The sequence below is a fragment of the Equus caballus genome, chromosome 17 (genome assembly GCF_041296265.1).
Source record: "Equus caballus isolate H_3958 breed thoroughbred chromosome 17, TB-T2T, whole genome shotgun sequence".
Taxonomy (NCBI): Eukaryota; Metazoa; Chordata; class Mammalia; order Perissodactyla; family Equidae; genus Equus; species Equus caballus.
Genome location: NC_091700.1, coordinates 5,765,697 through 5,782,568, shown reverse-complemented (window position 1 = coordinate 5,782,568; position 16,872 = coordinate 5,765,697).

Below are 16,872 nucleotides of genomic sequence, written 5' to 3'. Positions count from 1 at the left end.
AGACACGCCGGAAACACCTACCGGACAGACCGGAACCACCTGCCAAGAACACCGGAGCCACCTGTTCGACTCGCTGGAACCACCTGCCGGACAGGCCAATATCAACTGCTGGCTATGCCAGAACCACCTGGGGGACAGTCCGGGATCACCTGCCAGCCATGGCGGAACCACCTCTCAGACGTACCTGAACCACCTGCCGGAGAAGCTGGAAACACGTCCTGGACAGACTGGAACCACGTGACGGCCATGCCTGAACCACCTGCCGAGCACGGCGGAACCACCTGCCAGACACACCAAAATCACCTGCGGGCTACGCCAGAACCACTTGGACGACTCTCCGAAATGACCTGCCGGGCATGTTGGAACCACCTCTCAGACGTGCCAGAAGCACGTGGCGGACAGTCCGGAATCACCTGTTGGGCATACGCAACCACCTCTGACACGTACCAGAACCACGTGCCGTGCACGCCGGAACCACCTACCGGACAGACCGGAATCAACTTTTGGGCATGCCGGAACCACCAGTCAGATGTGCCAGAAACACGTGCCGGAGACGCCGGAAGCACCTGCCGAGCACGTCGCAACCACCTGCTCAACTCGCCTGAACCACCTGCCGGACACGCCAAAATCACCTGCCCGCTACACCAGCACCACTTCGGGGACAAGCCGGAATCACGTGAGGGGCATGCCGGCACAGCCTCTCAGACTGAACCTCGTGCCGGACACCACAGAACCACCTGCCGGACAGACCGGAACCACCTGCCGGACACGCCGGAACCACCGGCTCGACCCGCCGGAACGACAGCTGGACATGCAAACTCACCTGCCGGCTACGCCGGAAACACTTGGCGAACACTCCGGAATCACCTGCCGGGCATGCCGGAACCACCTCTCAGATATGCCAGAACCACGTGCCAATGACCCCGGAAGCACCTGCCGAGCACGCCGGAACCACCTGCTTGACTCGCCAGAACCACCTGCCGGACACTCAGAAATCACCTGCCGGCTAGGCCACAACCAGTTGGGGAACACTTCGGAATCACCTGCCGGGCTTGCTGGAACCACCTGCCGGTCATGCCAAAATCACCTGCCAACTACGCCAGTACCAGTGGCGGACACTGTGGAAACACCTGTCGGGCCGTCCGGAACCACATCTCAGACGTGCCAGAACCATGTGCATGAGATGCTGGAACCACACCCTGAACAGACGGAAAACACCTGCCAGACCCGTCTGAACAACCTGCCGAGCACGCCGGAGCCACCTGCTCGACTCGCCGGAACCACCTACCTGACATGCCCAAATCACCAGCCGGGTATGCCAGAACCACTTGGCGGACACTCCGGAATCATCGGCTGGACATGCCGGAACCAGCTCTCAGACACACCAGAACCACGTGCCGGAGACGCCGGAAGCACCTGCCGAGCATGCCGGAGCCACCTGCTCGACTCGCCAGAAACACCTGCCGCACACGCCAAAATCACCTGCCGGGTACGCCAGAACCACCTGGCGGACACTCCGAAATCACCTGTCGCGCATGCCGGAACCACCTCTCAGACGTGCCGGAAGCACGTGCCGGACACGCCGGAATCACCTACCGGACAGACCGGAACCACCTGCCGAGCACGCCGGAGCCACCTGTTCGACTCGCTGGAACCACCTGCCGGACAGGCCAATATCAACTGCTGGCAATGCCAGAACCACCTGGGGACGGTCCGGAATCACCTGCCAGCCATGGCGGAACCGCCTCTCAGACGTACCAGAACCACCTGCCGGAGAAGCTGGAAACACGTCCTGGACAGTCTGGAACCACCTGCCGGCCAAGCCTGAACCACCTGATAAGCACAACGGAACAACCTGCCAGACACGCCAAAATCACCTGTGTGTTATGCCAGAACCACTTGGAGGACTCTCTGGGATGACCTGCCGGGCATGCCGGAACCACCTCTCAGACGTGCCAGAACCATGTGGCGGACAGTCTGGAATCACCTGTTGGGCATGCGCAACCACCTCTGAGACGTACCAGAACCACATGCCGTGCTGGCTGGAACCACCTACCGGACAGACCGGAATCACCTTTCGGGCATGCCGGAACCACCTGTCAGGTGTGCCAGAAACACGTGCCGGAGACGCCGGAAGCACCTGCCAAGCACGTTGGAACCACCTGCTCAACTCGCCTGAACCACCTGCCGGACATGCCAAAATCACCTGCCGACTATGCCAGAACCACTTGGCGAACACTCCGGAATCACTTGCCGGGCATGCAGGAACCACCTCTCAGACATGCCAGAACCCCGTGCCAATGACCCCGGAAGCACCAGCCGAGCACGCCGGAACCACCTGCTCGACTCGCCAGAACCACCTGCCGATCACGCAAAAATCACCTTCCGGCTACGCCACAACCAGTTGGTGAACACTTTGGAATCACCTGCCAGGTTTGCTGGAACCACCTGCCAGTCATGCCAAAATCACCTGCCAACTACACCAGAACCGCTTGGCGGACACTGCGGAAACACCTGTCGGGCCGGCTGGAACCACATCTCAGACGTGCCAGAAACGTGTTCATGAGATGCTGGAACCACACCCCGAACAGACGGATACCACCTGCCAGAACCGCCTGAACCACCTGCCGAGCACGCCGGAACCACCTGCTCGACTCACCGGTACCACCTCCCTGACACGCCAAAATCACCTGCTGGGTATGCCAGAACCACTTGGAGGACACTCCGGAATCATCTGCCGGACATGCCGGAACCAGCTCCCAGACACACCAGAACCAAGTGCCGGAGACGCCGGAAGCACCTGCCGAGCATGCCGGAGCCACCTGCTCGACTCGCCAGAAACACCTGCCGGACACGCCAAAATCACCTGCCGGGTATGCCAGAACCACCTGGCGGACACTCCGAAATCACCTGTCGCGCATGCCGGAAGCACGTGCCAGACACACCGGAACACCTACCGGACAGACCGGAACCACCTGCCAAGAACGCCGGAGCCACCTGTTCGACTCGCTGGAACCACCTGCCGGACAGGCCAATATCAACTGCTGGCTATGCCAGAACCACCTGGGGGACGGTCCGGGATCACCTGCCAGCCATGGCGGAACCACCTCTCAGACGTACCTGAACCACCTGCCGGAGAAGCTGGAAACACGTCCTGGACAGCCTGGAACCACGTGACGGCCATGCCTGAACCACCTGCCAAGCACGGCGGAACCACCTGCCAGACACACCAAAATCACCTGCGGGCTACGCCAGAACCACTTGGACGACTCTCCGAAATGACCTGCCGGGCATGTTGGAACCACCTCTCAGACGTGCCAGAAGCACGTGGCGGACAGTCCGGAATCACCTGTTGGGCATACGCAACCACCTCTGACACGTACCAGAACCACGTGCCGTGCACGCCGGAACCACCTACCGGACAGACCGGAATCAACTTTTGGGCATGCCGGAACCACCAGTCAGATGTGCCAGAAACACGTGCCGGAGACGCCGGAAGCACCTGCCGAGCACGTCGCAAGCACCTGCTCAACTCGCCTGAACCACCTGCCGGACACGCCAAAATCACCTGCCCGCTACACCAGCACCACTTCGGGGACAAGCCGGAATCACGTGAGGGGCATGCCGGCACAGCCTCTCAGACTGAACCTCGTGCCGGACACCACAGAACCACCTGCCGGACAGACCGGAACCACCTGCCGGACACGCCGGAACCACCGGCTCGACCCGCCGGAACGACCGCTGGACATGCAAACTCACCTGCCGGCTACGCCGGAAACACTTGGCGAACACTCCGGAATCACCTGCCGGGCATGCCGGAACCACCTCTCAGATATGCCAGAACCACGTGCCAATGACCCCGGAAGCACCTGCCGAGCACGCCGGAACCACCTGCTCGACTCGCCAGAACCACCTGCCGGACACGCAAAAATCACCTGCCGGCTAGGCCACAACCAGTTGGGGAACACTTCGGAATCACCTGCCGGGCTTGCTGGAACCACCTGCCGGTCATGCCGAAATCACCTGCCATCTACGCCAGTACCACTTGGCGGACACTGTGGAAACACCTGTCGGGCCGGCCGGAACCACATCTCAGACGTGCCAGAACCATGTGCATGAGATGCTGGAACCACACCCTGAACAGACGGAAAACACCTGCCAGACCCGTCTGAACAACCTGCAGAGCACGCCGGAGCCACCTGCTCGACTCGCCGGAACCACCTACCTGACATGCGCAAATCACCAGCCGGGTATGCCAGAACCACTTGGCGGACACTCCGGAATCATCTGCTGGACATGCCGGAACCAGCTCTCAGACACACCAGAACCACGTGCCGGAGACGCCGGAAGCACCTGCCGAGCATGCCGGAGCCACCTGCTCGACTCGCCAGAAACACCTGCCGCACACGCCAAAATCACCTGCCGGGTACGCCAGAACCACCTGGCGGACACTCCGAAATCACCTGTCGCGCATGCCGGAACCACCTCTCAGACGTGCTGAAAGCACGTGCCGGACACGCCGGAATCACCTACCAGACAGACCGGAACCACCTGCCGAGCACGCCGGAGCCACCTGTTCGACTCGCTGGAACCACCTGCCGGACAGGCCAATATCAACTGCTGGCTATGCCAGAACCACCTGGGGGACGGTCCGGAATCACCTGCCAGCCATGGCGGAACCACCTCTCAGACGTACCAGAACCACCTGCCGGAGAAGCTGGAAACACGTCCTGGACAGTCTGGAACCACCTGCCGGCCAAGCCTGAACCACCTGCCAAGCACAACGGAACAACCTGCCAGACACGCCAAAATCACCTGCGTGTTATGCCAGAACCACTTGGAGGACTCTCTGGGATGACCTGCCGGGCATGCCGGAACCACCTCTCAGACGTGCCAGAACCATGTGGCGGACAGTCCGGAATCACCTGTTCGGCATGCGCAACCACCTCTGAGACGTACCAGAACCACATGCCGTGCAGGCTGGAACCACCTACCGGACAGACCGGAATCACCTTTCGGGCATGCCGGAACCACCTGTCAGATGTGCCAGAAACACGTGCCGGAGACGCCGGAAGCACCTGCCAAGCACGTTGGAACCACCTGCTCAACTCGCCTGAACCACCTGCCGGACATGCCAAAATCACCTGCCGACTATGCCAGAACCACTTGGCGAACACTCCGGAATCACTTGCCGGGCATGCAGGAACCACCTCTCAGACATGCCAGAACCCCGTGCCAATGACCCCGGAAGCACCAGCCGAGCACGCCGGAACCACCTGCTCGACTCGCCAGAACCACCTGCCGATCACGCAAAAATCACCTGCCGGCTACGCCACAACCAGTTGGTGAACACTTTGGAATCACCTGCCAGGCTTGCTGGAACCACCTGCCAGTCATGCCAAAATCACCTGCCAACTACGCCAGAACCGCTTGGCGGACACTGCGGAAACACCTGTCGGGCCGGCTGGAACCACATCTCAGACGTGCCAGAAACGTGTTCATGAGATGCTGGAACCACACCCCGAACAGACGGATACCACCTGCCAGAACCGCCTGAACCACCTGCCGAGCACGCCGGAACCACCTGCTCGACTCACCGGTACCACCTCCCTGACACGCCAAAATCATCTGCTGGGTATGCCAGAACCACTTGGAGGACACTCCGGAATCATCTGCCGGACATGCCGGAACCAGCTCCCAGACACACCAGAACCAAGTGCCGGAGACGCCGGAAGCACCTGCCGAGCATGCCGGAGCCACCTGCTCGACTCGCCAGAAACACCTGCCGGACACGCCAAAATCACCTGCCGGGTATGCCAGAACCACCTGGCGGACACTACGGAATCACCTGCCGCGCATGCCGGAAGCACGTGCCAGACACGCCGGAAACACCTACCGGACAGACCGGAACCCCCTGCCAAGAACACCGGAGCCACCTGTTCGACTCGCTGGAACCACCTGCCGGACAGGCCAATATCAACTGCTGGCTATGCCAGAACCACCTGGGGGACAGTCCGGGATCACCTGCCAGCCATGGCAGAACCACCTCTCAGACGTACCTGAACCACCTGCCGGAGAAGCTGGAAACACGTCCTGGACAGACTGGAACCACGTGACGGCCATGCCTGAACCACCTGCCGAGCACGGCGGAACCACCTGCCAGACACACCAAAATCACCTGCGGGCTACGCCAGAACCACTTGGACGACTCTCCGAAATGACCTGCCGGGCATGTTGGAACCACCTCTCAGACGTGCCAGAAGCACGTGGCGGACAGTCCGGAATCACCTGTTGGGCATACGCAACCACCTCTGACACGTACCAGAACCACGTGCCGTGCACGCCGGAACCACCTACCGGACAGACCGGAATCAACTTTTGGGCATGCCGGAACCACCAGTCAGATGTGCCAGAAACACGTGCCGGAGACGCCGGAAGCACCTGCCAAGCACGTCGCAACCACCTGCTCAACTCGCCTGAACCACCTGCCGGACACGCCAAAATCACCTGCCCGCTACACCAGCACCACTTCGGGGACAAGCCGGAATCACGTGAGGGGCATGCCGGCACAGCCTCTCAGACTGAACCTCGTGCCGGACACCACAGAACCACCTGCCGGACAGACCGGAACCACCTGCCGGACACGCCGGAACCACCGGCTCGACCCGCCGGAACGACCGCTGGACATGCAAACTCACCTGCCGGCTACGCCGGAAACACTTGCCGAACACTCCGGAATCACCTGCCGGGCATGCCGGAACCACCTCTCAGATATGCCAGAACCACGTGCCAATGACCCCGGAAGCACCTGCCGAGCACGCCGGAACCACCTGCTCGACTCGCCAGAACCACCTGCCGGACACGCAAAAATCACCTGCCGGCTACGCCACAACCAGTTGGGGAACACTTCGGAATCACCTGCCAGGCTTGCTGGAACCACCTGCCGGTCATGCCAAAATCACCTGCCAACTACGCCAGTACCACTTGGCGGACACTGTGGAAACACCTGTCGGGCCGGCCGGAACCACATCTCAGACGTGCCAGAACCATGTGCATGAGATGCTGGAACCACACCCCGAACAGACGGAAAACACCTGCCAGACCCGTCTGAACAACCTACCGAGCACGCCGGAGCCACCTGCTCGACTCGCCGGAACCACCTACCTGACATGCCCAAATCACCAGCCGGGTATGCCAGAACCACTTGGCGGACACTCCGGAATCACGTGCTGGACATGCCGGAACCAGCTCTCAGACACACCAGAACCACGTGCCGGAGACGCCGGAAGCACCTGCCGAGCATGCCGGAGCCACCTGCTCGACTCGCCAGAAACACCTGCCGGACACGCCAAAATCACCTGCCGGGTACGCCAGAACCACCTGGCGGACACTCCAAAATCACCTGTCGCGCATGCCGGAACCACCTCTCAGACGTGCCGGAAGCACGTGCCGGACACGCCGGAATCACCTACCGGACAGACCGGAACCACCTGCCGAGCACGCCGGAGCCACCTGTTCGACTCGCTGGAACCACCTGCCGGACAGGCCAATATCAACTGCTGGCTATGCCAGAACCACCTGGGGGACGGTCCGGAATCACCTGCCAGCCATGGCGGAACCACCTCTCAGACGTACCAGAACCACCTGCCGGAGAAGCTGGAAACACGTCCTGGACAGTCTGGAACCACCTGCCGGCCAAGCCTGAACCACCTGCCAAGCACAACGGAACAACCTGCCAGACACGCCAAAATCACCTGCGTGTTATGCCAGAACCACTTGGAGGACTCTCTGGGATGACCTGCCGGGCATGCCGGAACCACCTCTCAGACGTGCCAGAACCATGTGGCGGACAGTCCGGAATCACCTGTTGGGCATGCGCAACCACCTCTGAGACGTACCAGAACCACATGCCGTGCAGGCTGGAACCACCTACCGGACAGACCGGAATCACCTTTCGGGCATGCCGGAACCACCTGTCAGATGTGCCAGAAACACGTGCCGGAGACGCCGGAAGCACCTGCCAAGCACGTTGGAACCACCTGCTCAACTCGCCTGAACCACCTGCCAGACATGCCAAAATCACCTGCCGACTATGCCAGAACCACTTGGCGAACACTCCGGAATCACTTGCCGGGCATGCAGGAACCACCTCTCAGACATGCCAGAACCCCGTGCCAATGACCCCGGAAGCACCAGCCGAGCACGCCGGAACCACCTGCTCGACTCGCCAGAACCCCCTCCGATCACGCAAAAATCACCTGCCGGCTACGCCACAACCAGTTGGTGAACACTTTGGAATCACCTGCCAGGCTTGCTGGAACCACCTGCCAGTCATGCCAAAATCACCTGCCAACTACGCCAAACCGCTTGGCGGACACTGCGGAAACACCTGTCGCGCCGGCTGGAACCACATCTCAGACGTGCCAGAAACGTGTTCATGAGATGCGGGAACCACACCCCGAACAGACGGATACCACCTGCCAGAACCGCCTGAACCACCTGCCGAGCACGCCGGAACCACCTGCTCGACTCACCGGTACCACCTCCCTGACACGCCAAAATCACCTGCTGGGTATGCCAGAACCACTTGGCGGACACTCCGGAATCATCTGCCGGACATGCCGGAACCAGCTCCCAGACACAGCAGAACCAAGTGCCGGAGACGCCGGAAGCACCTGCCGAGCATGCCGGAGCCACCTGCTCGACTCGCCAGAAACACCTGCCGGACACGCCAAAATCACCTGCCGGGTATGCCAGAACCACCTGGCGGACACTACGGAATCACCTGCCGCGCATGCCGGAAGCACGTGCCAGACACGCCGGAAACACCTACCGGACAGACCGGATCCACCTGCCAAGAACACCGGAGCCACCTGTTCGACTCGCTGGAACCACCTGCCGGACAGGCCAATATCAACTGCTGGCTATGCCAGAACCACCTGGGGGACAGTCCGGGATCACCTGCCAGCCATGGCAGAACCACCTCTCAGACGTACCTGAACCACCTGCCGGAGAAGCTGGAAACACGTCCTGGACAGACTGGAACCACGTGACGGCCATGCCGGAACCACCTGCCGAGCACGGCGGAACCACCTGCCAGACACACCAAAATCACCTGCGGGCTACGCCAGAACCACTTGGACGACTCTCCGAAATGACCTGCCGGGCATGTTGGAACCACCTCTCAGACGTGCCAGAAGCACGTGGCGGACAGTCCGGAATCACCTGTTGGGCATACGCAACCACCTCTGACACGTACCAGAACCACGTGCCGTGCACGCCGGAACCACCTACTGGACAGACCGGAATCAACTTTTGGGCATGCCGGAACCACCAGTCAGATGTGCCAGAAACACGTGCCGGAGACGCCGGAAGCACCTGCCGAGCACGTCGCAACCACCTGCTCAACTCGCCTGAACCACCTGCCGGACACGCCAAAATCACCTGCCCGCTACACCAGCACCACTTCGGGGACAAGCCGGAATCACGTGAGGGGCATGCCGGCACAGCCTCTCAGACTGAACCTCGTGCCGGACACCACAGAACCACCTGCCGGACAGACCGGAACCACCTGCCGGACAGGCCAATATCAACTGCTGGCTATGCCAGAACCACCTGGGGGACGGTCCGGAATCACCTGCCAGCCATGGCGGAACCACCTCTCAGACGTACCAGAACCACCTGCCGGAGAAGCTGGAAACACGTCCTGGACAGTCTGGAACCACCTGCCGGCCAAGCCTGAACCACCTGCCAAGCACAACGGAACAACCTGCCAGACACGCCAAAATCACCTGCGTGTTATGCCAGAACCACTTGGAGGACTCTCTGGGATGACCTGCCGGGCATGCCGGAACCACCTCTCAGACGTGCCAGAACCATGTGGCGGACAGTCCGGAATCACCTGTTGGGCATGCGCAACCACCTCTGAGACGTACCAGAACCACATGCCGTGCAGGCTGGAACCACCTACCGGACAGACCGGAATCACCTTTCGGGCATGCCGGAACCACCTGTCAGATGTGCCAGAAACACGTGCCGGAGACGCCGGAAGCACCTGCCAAGCACGTTGGAACCACCTGCTCAACTCGCCTGAACCACCTGCCAGACATGCCAAAATCACCTGCCGACTATGCCAGAACCACTTGGCGAACACTCCGGAATCACTTGCCGGGCATGCAGGAACCACCTCTCAGACATGCCAGAACCCCGTGCCAATGACCCCGGAAGCACCAGCCGAGCACGCCGGAACCACCTGCTCGACTCGCCAGAACCACCTGCCGATCACGCAAAAATCACCTGCCGGCTACGCCACAACCAGTTGGTGAACACTTTGGAATCACCTGCCAGGCTTGCTGGAACCACCTGCCAGTCATGCCAAAATCACCTGCCAACTACGCCAGAACCGCTTGGCGGACACTGCGGAAACACCTGTCGGGCCGGCTGGAACCACATCTCAGACGTGCCAGAAACGTGTTCATGAGATGCTGGAACCACACCCCGAACAGACGGATACCACCTGCCAGAACCGCCTGAACCACCTGCCGAGCACGCCGGAACCACCTGCTCGACTCACCGGTACCACCTCCCTGACACGCCAAAATCACCTGCTGGGTATGCCAGAACCACTTGGCGGACACTCCGGAATCATCTGCCGGACATGCCGGAACCAGCTCCCAGACACACCAGAACCAAGTGCCAGAGACGCCGGAAGCACCTGCCGAGCATGCCGGAGCCACCTGCTCGACTCGCCAGAAACACCTGCCGGACACGCCAAAATCACCTGCCGGGTATGCCAGAACCACCTGGCGGACACTACGGAATCACCTGCCGCGCATGCCGGAAGCACGTGCCAGACACGCCGGAAACACCTACCGGACAGACCGGAACCCCCTGCCAAGAACACCGGAGCCACCTGTTCGACTCGCTGGAACCACCTGCCGGACAGGCCAATATCAACTGCTGGCTATGCCAGAACCACCTGGGGGACAGTCCGGGATCACCTGCCAGCCATGGCAGAACCACCTCTCAGACGTACCTGAACCACCTGCCGGAGAAGCTGGAAACACGTCCTGGACAGACTGGAACCACGTGACGGCCATGCCTGAACCACCTGCCGAGCACGGCGGAACCACCTGCCAGACACACCAAAATCACCTGCGGGCTACGCCAGAACCACTTGGACGACTCTCCGAAATGACCTGCCGGGCATGTTGGAACCACCTCTCAGACGTGCCAGAAGCACGTGGCGGACAGTCCGGAATCACCTGTTGGGCATACGCAACCACCTCTGACACGTACCAGAACCACGTGCCGTGCACGCCGGAACCACCTACCGGACAGACCGGAATCAACTTTTGGGCATGCCGGAACCACCAGTCAGATGTGCCAGAAACACGTGCCGGAGACGCCGGAAGCACCTGCCGAGCACGTCGCAACCACCTGCTCAACTCGCCTGAACCACCTGCCGGACACGCCAAAATCACCTGCCCGCTACACCAGCACCACTTCGGGGACAAGCCGGAATCACGTGAGGGGCATGCCGGCACAGCCTCTCAGACTGAACCTCGTGCCGGACACCACAGAACCACCTGCCGGACAGACCGGAACCACCTGCCGGAAAGGCCAATATCAACTGCTGGCTATGCCAGAACCACCTGGGGGACGGTCCGGAATCACCTGCCAGCCATGGCGGAACCACCTCTCAGACGTACCAGAACCACCTGCCGGAGAAGCTGGAAACACGTCCTGGACAGTCTGGAACCACCTGCCGGCCAAGCCTGAACCACCTGCCAAGCACAACGGAACAACCTGCCAGACACGCCAAAATCACCTGCGTGTTATGCCAGAACCACTTGGAGGACTCTCTGGGATGACCTGCCGGGCATGCCGGAACCACCTCTCAGACGTGCCAGAACCATGTGGCGGACAGTCCGGAATCACCTGTTGGGCATGCGCAACCACCTCTGAGACATACCAGAACCACATGCCGTGCAGGCTGGAACCACCTACCGGACAGACCGGAATCACCTTTCGGGCATGCCGGAACCACCTGTCAGATGTGCCAGAAACACGTGCCGGAGACGCCGGAAGCACCTGCCAAGCACGTTGGAACCACCTGCTCAACTCGCCTGAACCACCTGCCGGACATGCCAAAATCACCTGCCGACTATGCCAGAACCACTTGGCGAACACTCCGGAATCACTTGCCGGGCATGCAGGAACCACCTCTCAGACATGCCAGAACCCCGTGCCAATGACCCCGGAAGCACCAGCCGAGCACGCCGGAACCACCTGCTCGACTCGCCAGAACCACCTGCCGATCACGCAAAAATCACCTGCCGGCTACGCCACAACCAGTTGGTGAACACTTTGGAATCACCTGCCAGGCTTGCTGGAACCACCTGCCAGTCATGCCAAAATCACCTGCCAACTACGCCAGAACCGCTTGGCGGACACTGCGGAAACACCTGTCGGGCCGGCTGGAACCACATCTCAGACGTGCCAGAAACGTGTTCATGAGATGCTGGAACCACACCCCGAACAGACGGATACCACCGGCCAGAACCGCCTGAACCACCTGCCGAGCACGCCGGAACCACCTGCTCGACTCACCGGTACCACCTCCCTGACACGCCAAAATCATCTGCTGGGTATGCCAGAACCACTTGGAGGACACTCCGGAATCATCTGCCGGACATGCCGGAACCAGCTCCCAGACACACCAGAACCAAGTGCCGGAGACGCCGGAAGCACCTGCCGAGCATGCCGGAGCCACCTGCTCGACTCGCCAGAAACACCTGCCGGACACGCCAAAATCACCTGCCGGGTATGCCAGAACCACCTGGCGGACACTACGGAATCACCTGCCGCGCATGCCGGAAGCACGTGCCAGACACGCCGGAAACACCTACCGGACAGACCGGAACCCCCTGCCAAGAACACCGGAGCCACCTGTTCGACTCGCTGGAACCACCTGCCGGACAGGCCAATATCAACTGCTGGCTATGCCAGAACCACCTGGGGGACAGTCCGGGATCACCTGCCAGCCATGGCAGAACCACCTCTCAGACGTACCTGAACCACCTGCCGGAGAAGCTGGAAACACGTCCTGGACAGACTGGAACCACGTGACGGCCATGCCTGAACCACCTGCCGAGCACGGCGGAACCACCTGCCAGACACACCAAAATCACCTGCGGGCTACGCCAGAACCACTTGGACGACTCTCCGAAATGACCTGCCGGGCAGGTTGGAACCACCTCTCAGACGTGCCAGAAGCACGTGCGGACAGTCCGGAATCACCTGTTGGGCATACGCAACCACCTCTGACACGTACCAGAACCACGTGCCGTGCACGCCGGAACCACCTACCGGACAGACCGGAATCAACTTTTGGGCATGCCGGAACCACCAGTCAGATGTGCCAGAAACACGTGCCGGAGACGCCGGAAGCACCTGCCGAGCACGTCGCAACCACCTGCTCAACTCGCCTGAACCACCTGCCGGACACGCCAAAATCACCTGCCCGCTACACCAGCACCACTTCGGGGACAAGCCGGAATCACGTGAGGGGCATGCCGGCACAGCCTCTCAGACTGAACCTCGTGCCGGACACCACAGAACCACCTGCCGGACAGACCGGAACCACCTGCCGGACATGCCGGAACCACCGGCTCGACCCGCCGGAACGACCGCTGGACATGCAAACTCACCTGCCGGCTACGCCGGAAACACTTGGCGAACACTCCGGAATCACCTGCCGGGCATGCCGGAACCACCTCTCAGATATGCCAGAACCACGTGCCAATGACCCCGGAAGCACCTGCCGAGCACGCCGGAACCACCTGCTCGACTCGCCAGAACCACCTGCCGGACACGCAAAAATCACCTGCCGGCTACGCCACAACCAGTTGGGGAACACTTCGGAATCACCTGCCGGGCTTGCTGGAACCACCTGCCGGTCATGCCAAAATCACCTGCCAACTACGCCAGTACCACTTGGCGGACACTGTGGAAACACCTGTCGGGCCGGCCGGAACCACATCTCAGACGTGCCAGAACCATGTGCATGAGATGCTGGAACCACACCCCGAACAGACGGAAAACACCTGCCAGACCCGTCTGAACAACCTACCGAGCACGCCGGAGCCACCTGCTCGACTCGCCGGAACCACCTACCTGACATGCCCAAATCACCAGCCGGGTATGCCAGAACCACTTGGCGGACACTCCGGAATCACGTGCTGGACATGCCGGAACCAGCTCTCAGACACACCAGAACCACGTGCCGGAGACGCCGGAAGCACCTGCCGAGCATGCCGGAGCCACCTGCTCGACTCGCCAGAAACACCTGCCGGACACGCCAAAATCACCTGCCGGGTACGCCAGAACCACCTGGCGGACACTCCGAAATCACCTGTCGCGCATGCCGGAACCACCTCTCAGACGTGCCGGAAGCACGTGCCGGACACGCCGGAATCACCTACCGGACAGACCGGAACCACCTGCCGAGCACGCCGGAGCCACCTGTTCGACTCGCTGGAACCACCTGCCGGACAGGCCAATATCAACTGCTGGCTATGCCAGAACCACCTGGGGGACGGTCCGGAATCACCTGCCAGCCATGGCGGAACCACCTCTCAGACGTACCAGAACCACCTGCCGGAGAAGCTGGAAACACGTCCTGGACAGTCTGGAACCACCTGCCGGCCAAGCCTGAACCACCTGCCAAGCACAACGGAACAACCTGCCAGACACGCCAAAATCACCTGCGTGTTATGCCAGAACCACTTGGAGGACTCTCTGGGATGACCTGCCGGGCATGCCGGAACCACCTCTCAGACGTGCCAGAACCATGTGGCGGACAGTCCGGAATCACCTGTTGGGCATGCGCAACCACCTCTGAGACGTACCAGAACCACATGCCGTGCAGGCTGGAACCACCTACCGGACAGACCGGAATCACCTTTCGGGCATGCCGGAACCACCTGTCAGATGTGCCAGAAACACGTGCCGGAGACGCCGGAAGCACCTGCCAAGCACGTTGGAACCACCTGCTCAACTCGCCTGAACCACCTGCCGGACATGCCAAAATCACCTGCCGACTATGCCAGAACCACTTGGCGAACACTCCGGAATCACTTGCCGGGCATGCAGGAACCACCTCTCAGACATGCCAGAACCCCGTGCCAATGACCCCGGAAGCACCAGCCGAGCACGCCGGAACCACCTGCTCGACTCGCCAGAACCCCCTCCGATCACGCAAAAATCACCTGCCGGCTACGCCACAACCAGTTGGTGAACACTTTGGAATCACCTGCCAGGCTTGCTGGAACCACCTGCCAGTCATGCCAAAATCACCTGCCATCTACGCCAAACCGCTTGGCGGACACTGCGGAAACACCTGTCGGGCCGGCTGGAACCACATCTCAGACGTGCCAGAAACGTGTTCATGAGATGCGGGAACCACACCCCGAACAGACGGATACCACCTGCCAGAACCGCCTGAACCACCTGCCGAGCACGCCGGAACCACCTGCTCGACTCACCGGTACCACCTCCCTGACACGCCAAAATCACCTGCTGGGTATGCCAGAACCACTTGGCGGACACTCCGGAATCATCTGCCGGACATGCCGGAACCAGCTCCCAGACACACCAGAACCAAGTGCCGGAGACGCCGGAAGCACCTGCCGAGCATGCCGGAGCCACCTGCTCGACTCGCCAGAAACACCTGCCGGACACGCCAAAATCACCTGCCGGGTATGCCAGAACCACCTGGCGGACACTACGGAATCACCTGCCGCGCATGCCGGAAGCACGTGCCAGACACGCCGGAAACACCTACCGGACAGACCGGATCCACCTGCCAAGAACACCGGAGCCACCTGTTCGACTCGCTGGAACCACCTGCCGGACAGGCCAATATCAACTGCTGGCTATGCCAGAACCACCTGGGGGACAGTCCGGGATCACCTGCCAGCCATGGCAGAACCACCTCTCAGACGTACCTGAACCACCTGCCGGAGAAGCTGGAAACACGTCCTGGACAGACTGGAACCACGTGACGGCCATGCCTGAACCACCTGCCGAGCACGGCGGAACCACCTGCCAGACACACCAAAATCACCTGCGGGCTACGCCAGAACCACTTGGACGACTCTCCGAAATGACCTGCCGGGCATGTTGGAACCACCTCTCAGACGTGCCAGAAGCACGTGGCGGACAGTCCGGAATCACCTGTTGGGCATACGCAACCACCTCTGACACGTACCAGAACCACGTGCCGTGCACGCCGGAACCACCTACCGGACAGACCGGAATCAACTTTTGGGCATGCCGGAACCACCAGTCAGATGTGCCAGAAACACGTGCCGGAGACGCCGGAAGCACCTGCCGAGCACGTCGCAACCACCTGCTCAACTCGCCTGAACCACCTGCCGGACACGCCAAAATCACCTGCCCGCTACACCAGCACCACTTCGGGGACAAGCCGGAATCACGTGAGGGGCATGCCAGCACAGCCTCTCAGACTGAACCTCGTGCCGGACACCACAGAACCACCTGCCGGACAGACCGGAACCACCTGCCGGACAGGCCAATATCAACTGCTGGCTATGCCAGAACCACCTGGGGGACGGTCCGGAATCACCTGCCAGCCATGGCGGAACCACCTCTCAGACGTACCAGAACCACCTGCCGGAGAAGCTGGAAACACGTCCTGGACAGTCTGGAACCACCTGCCGGCCAAGCCTGAACCACCTGCCAAGCACAACGGAACAACCTGCCAGACACGCCAAAATCACCTGCGTGTTATGCCAGAACCACTTGGAGGACTCTCTGGGATGACCTGCCGGGCATGCCGGAACCACC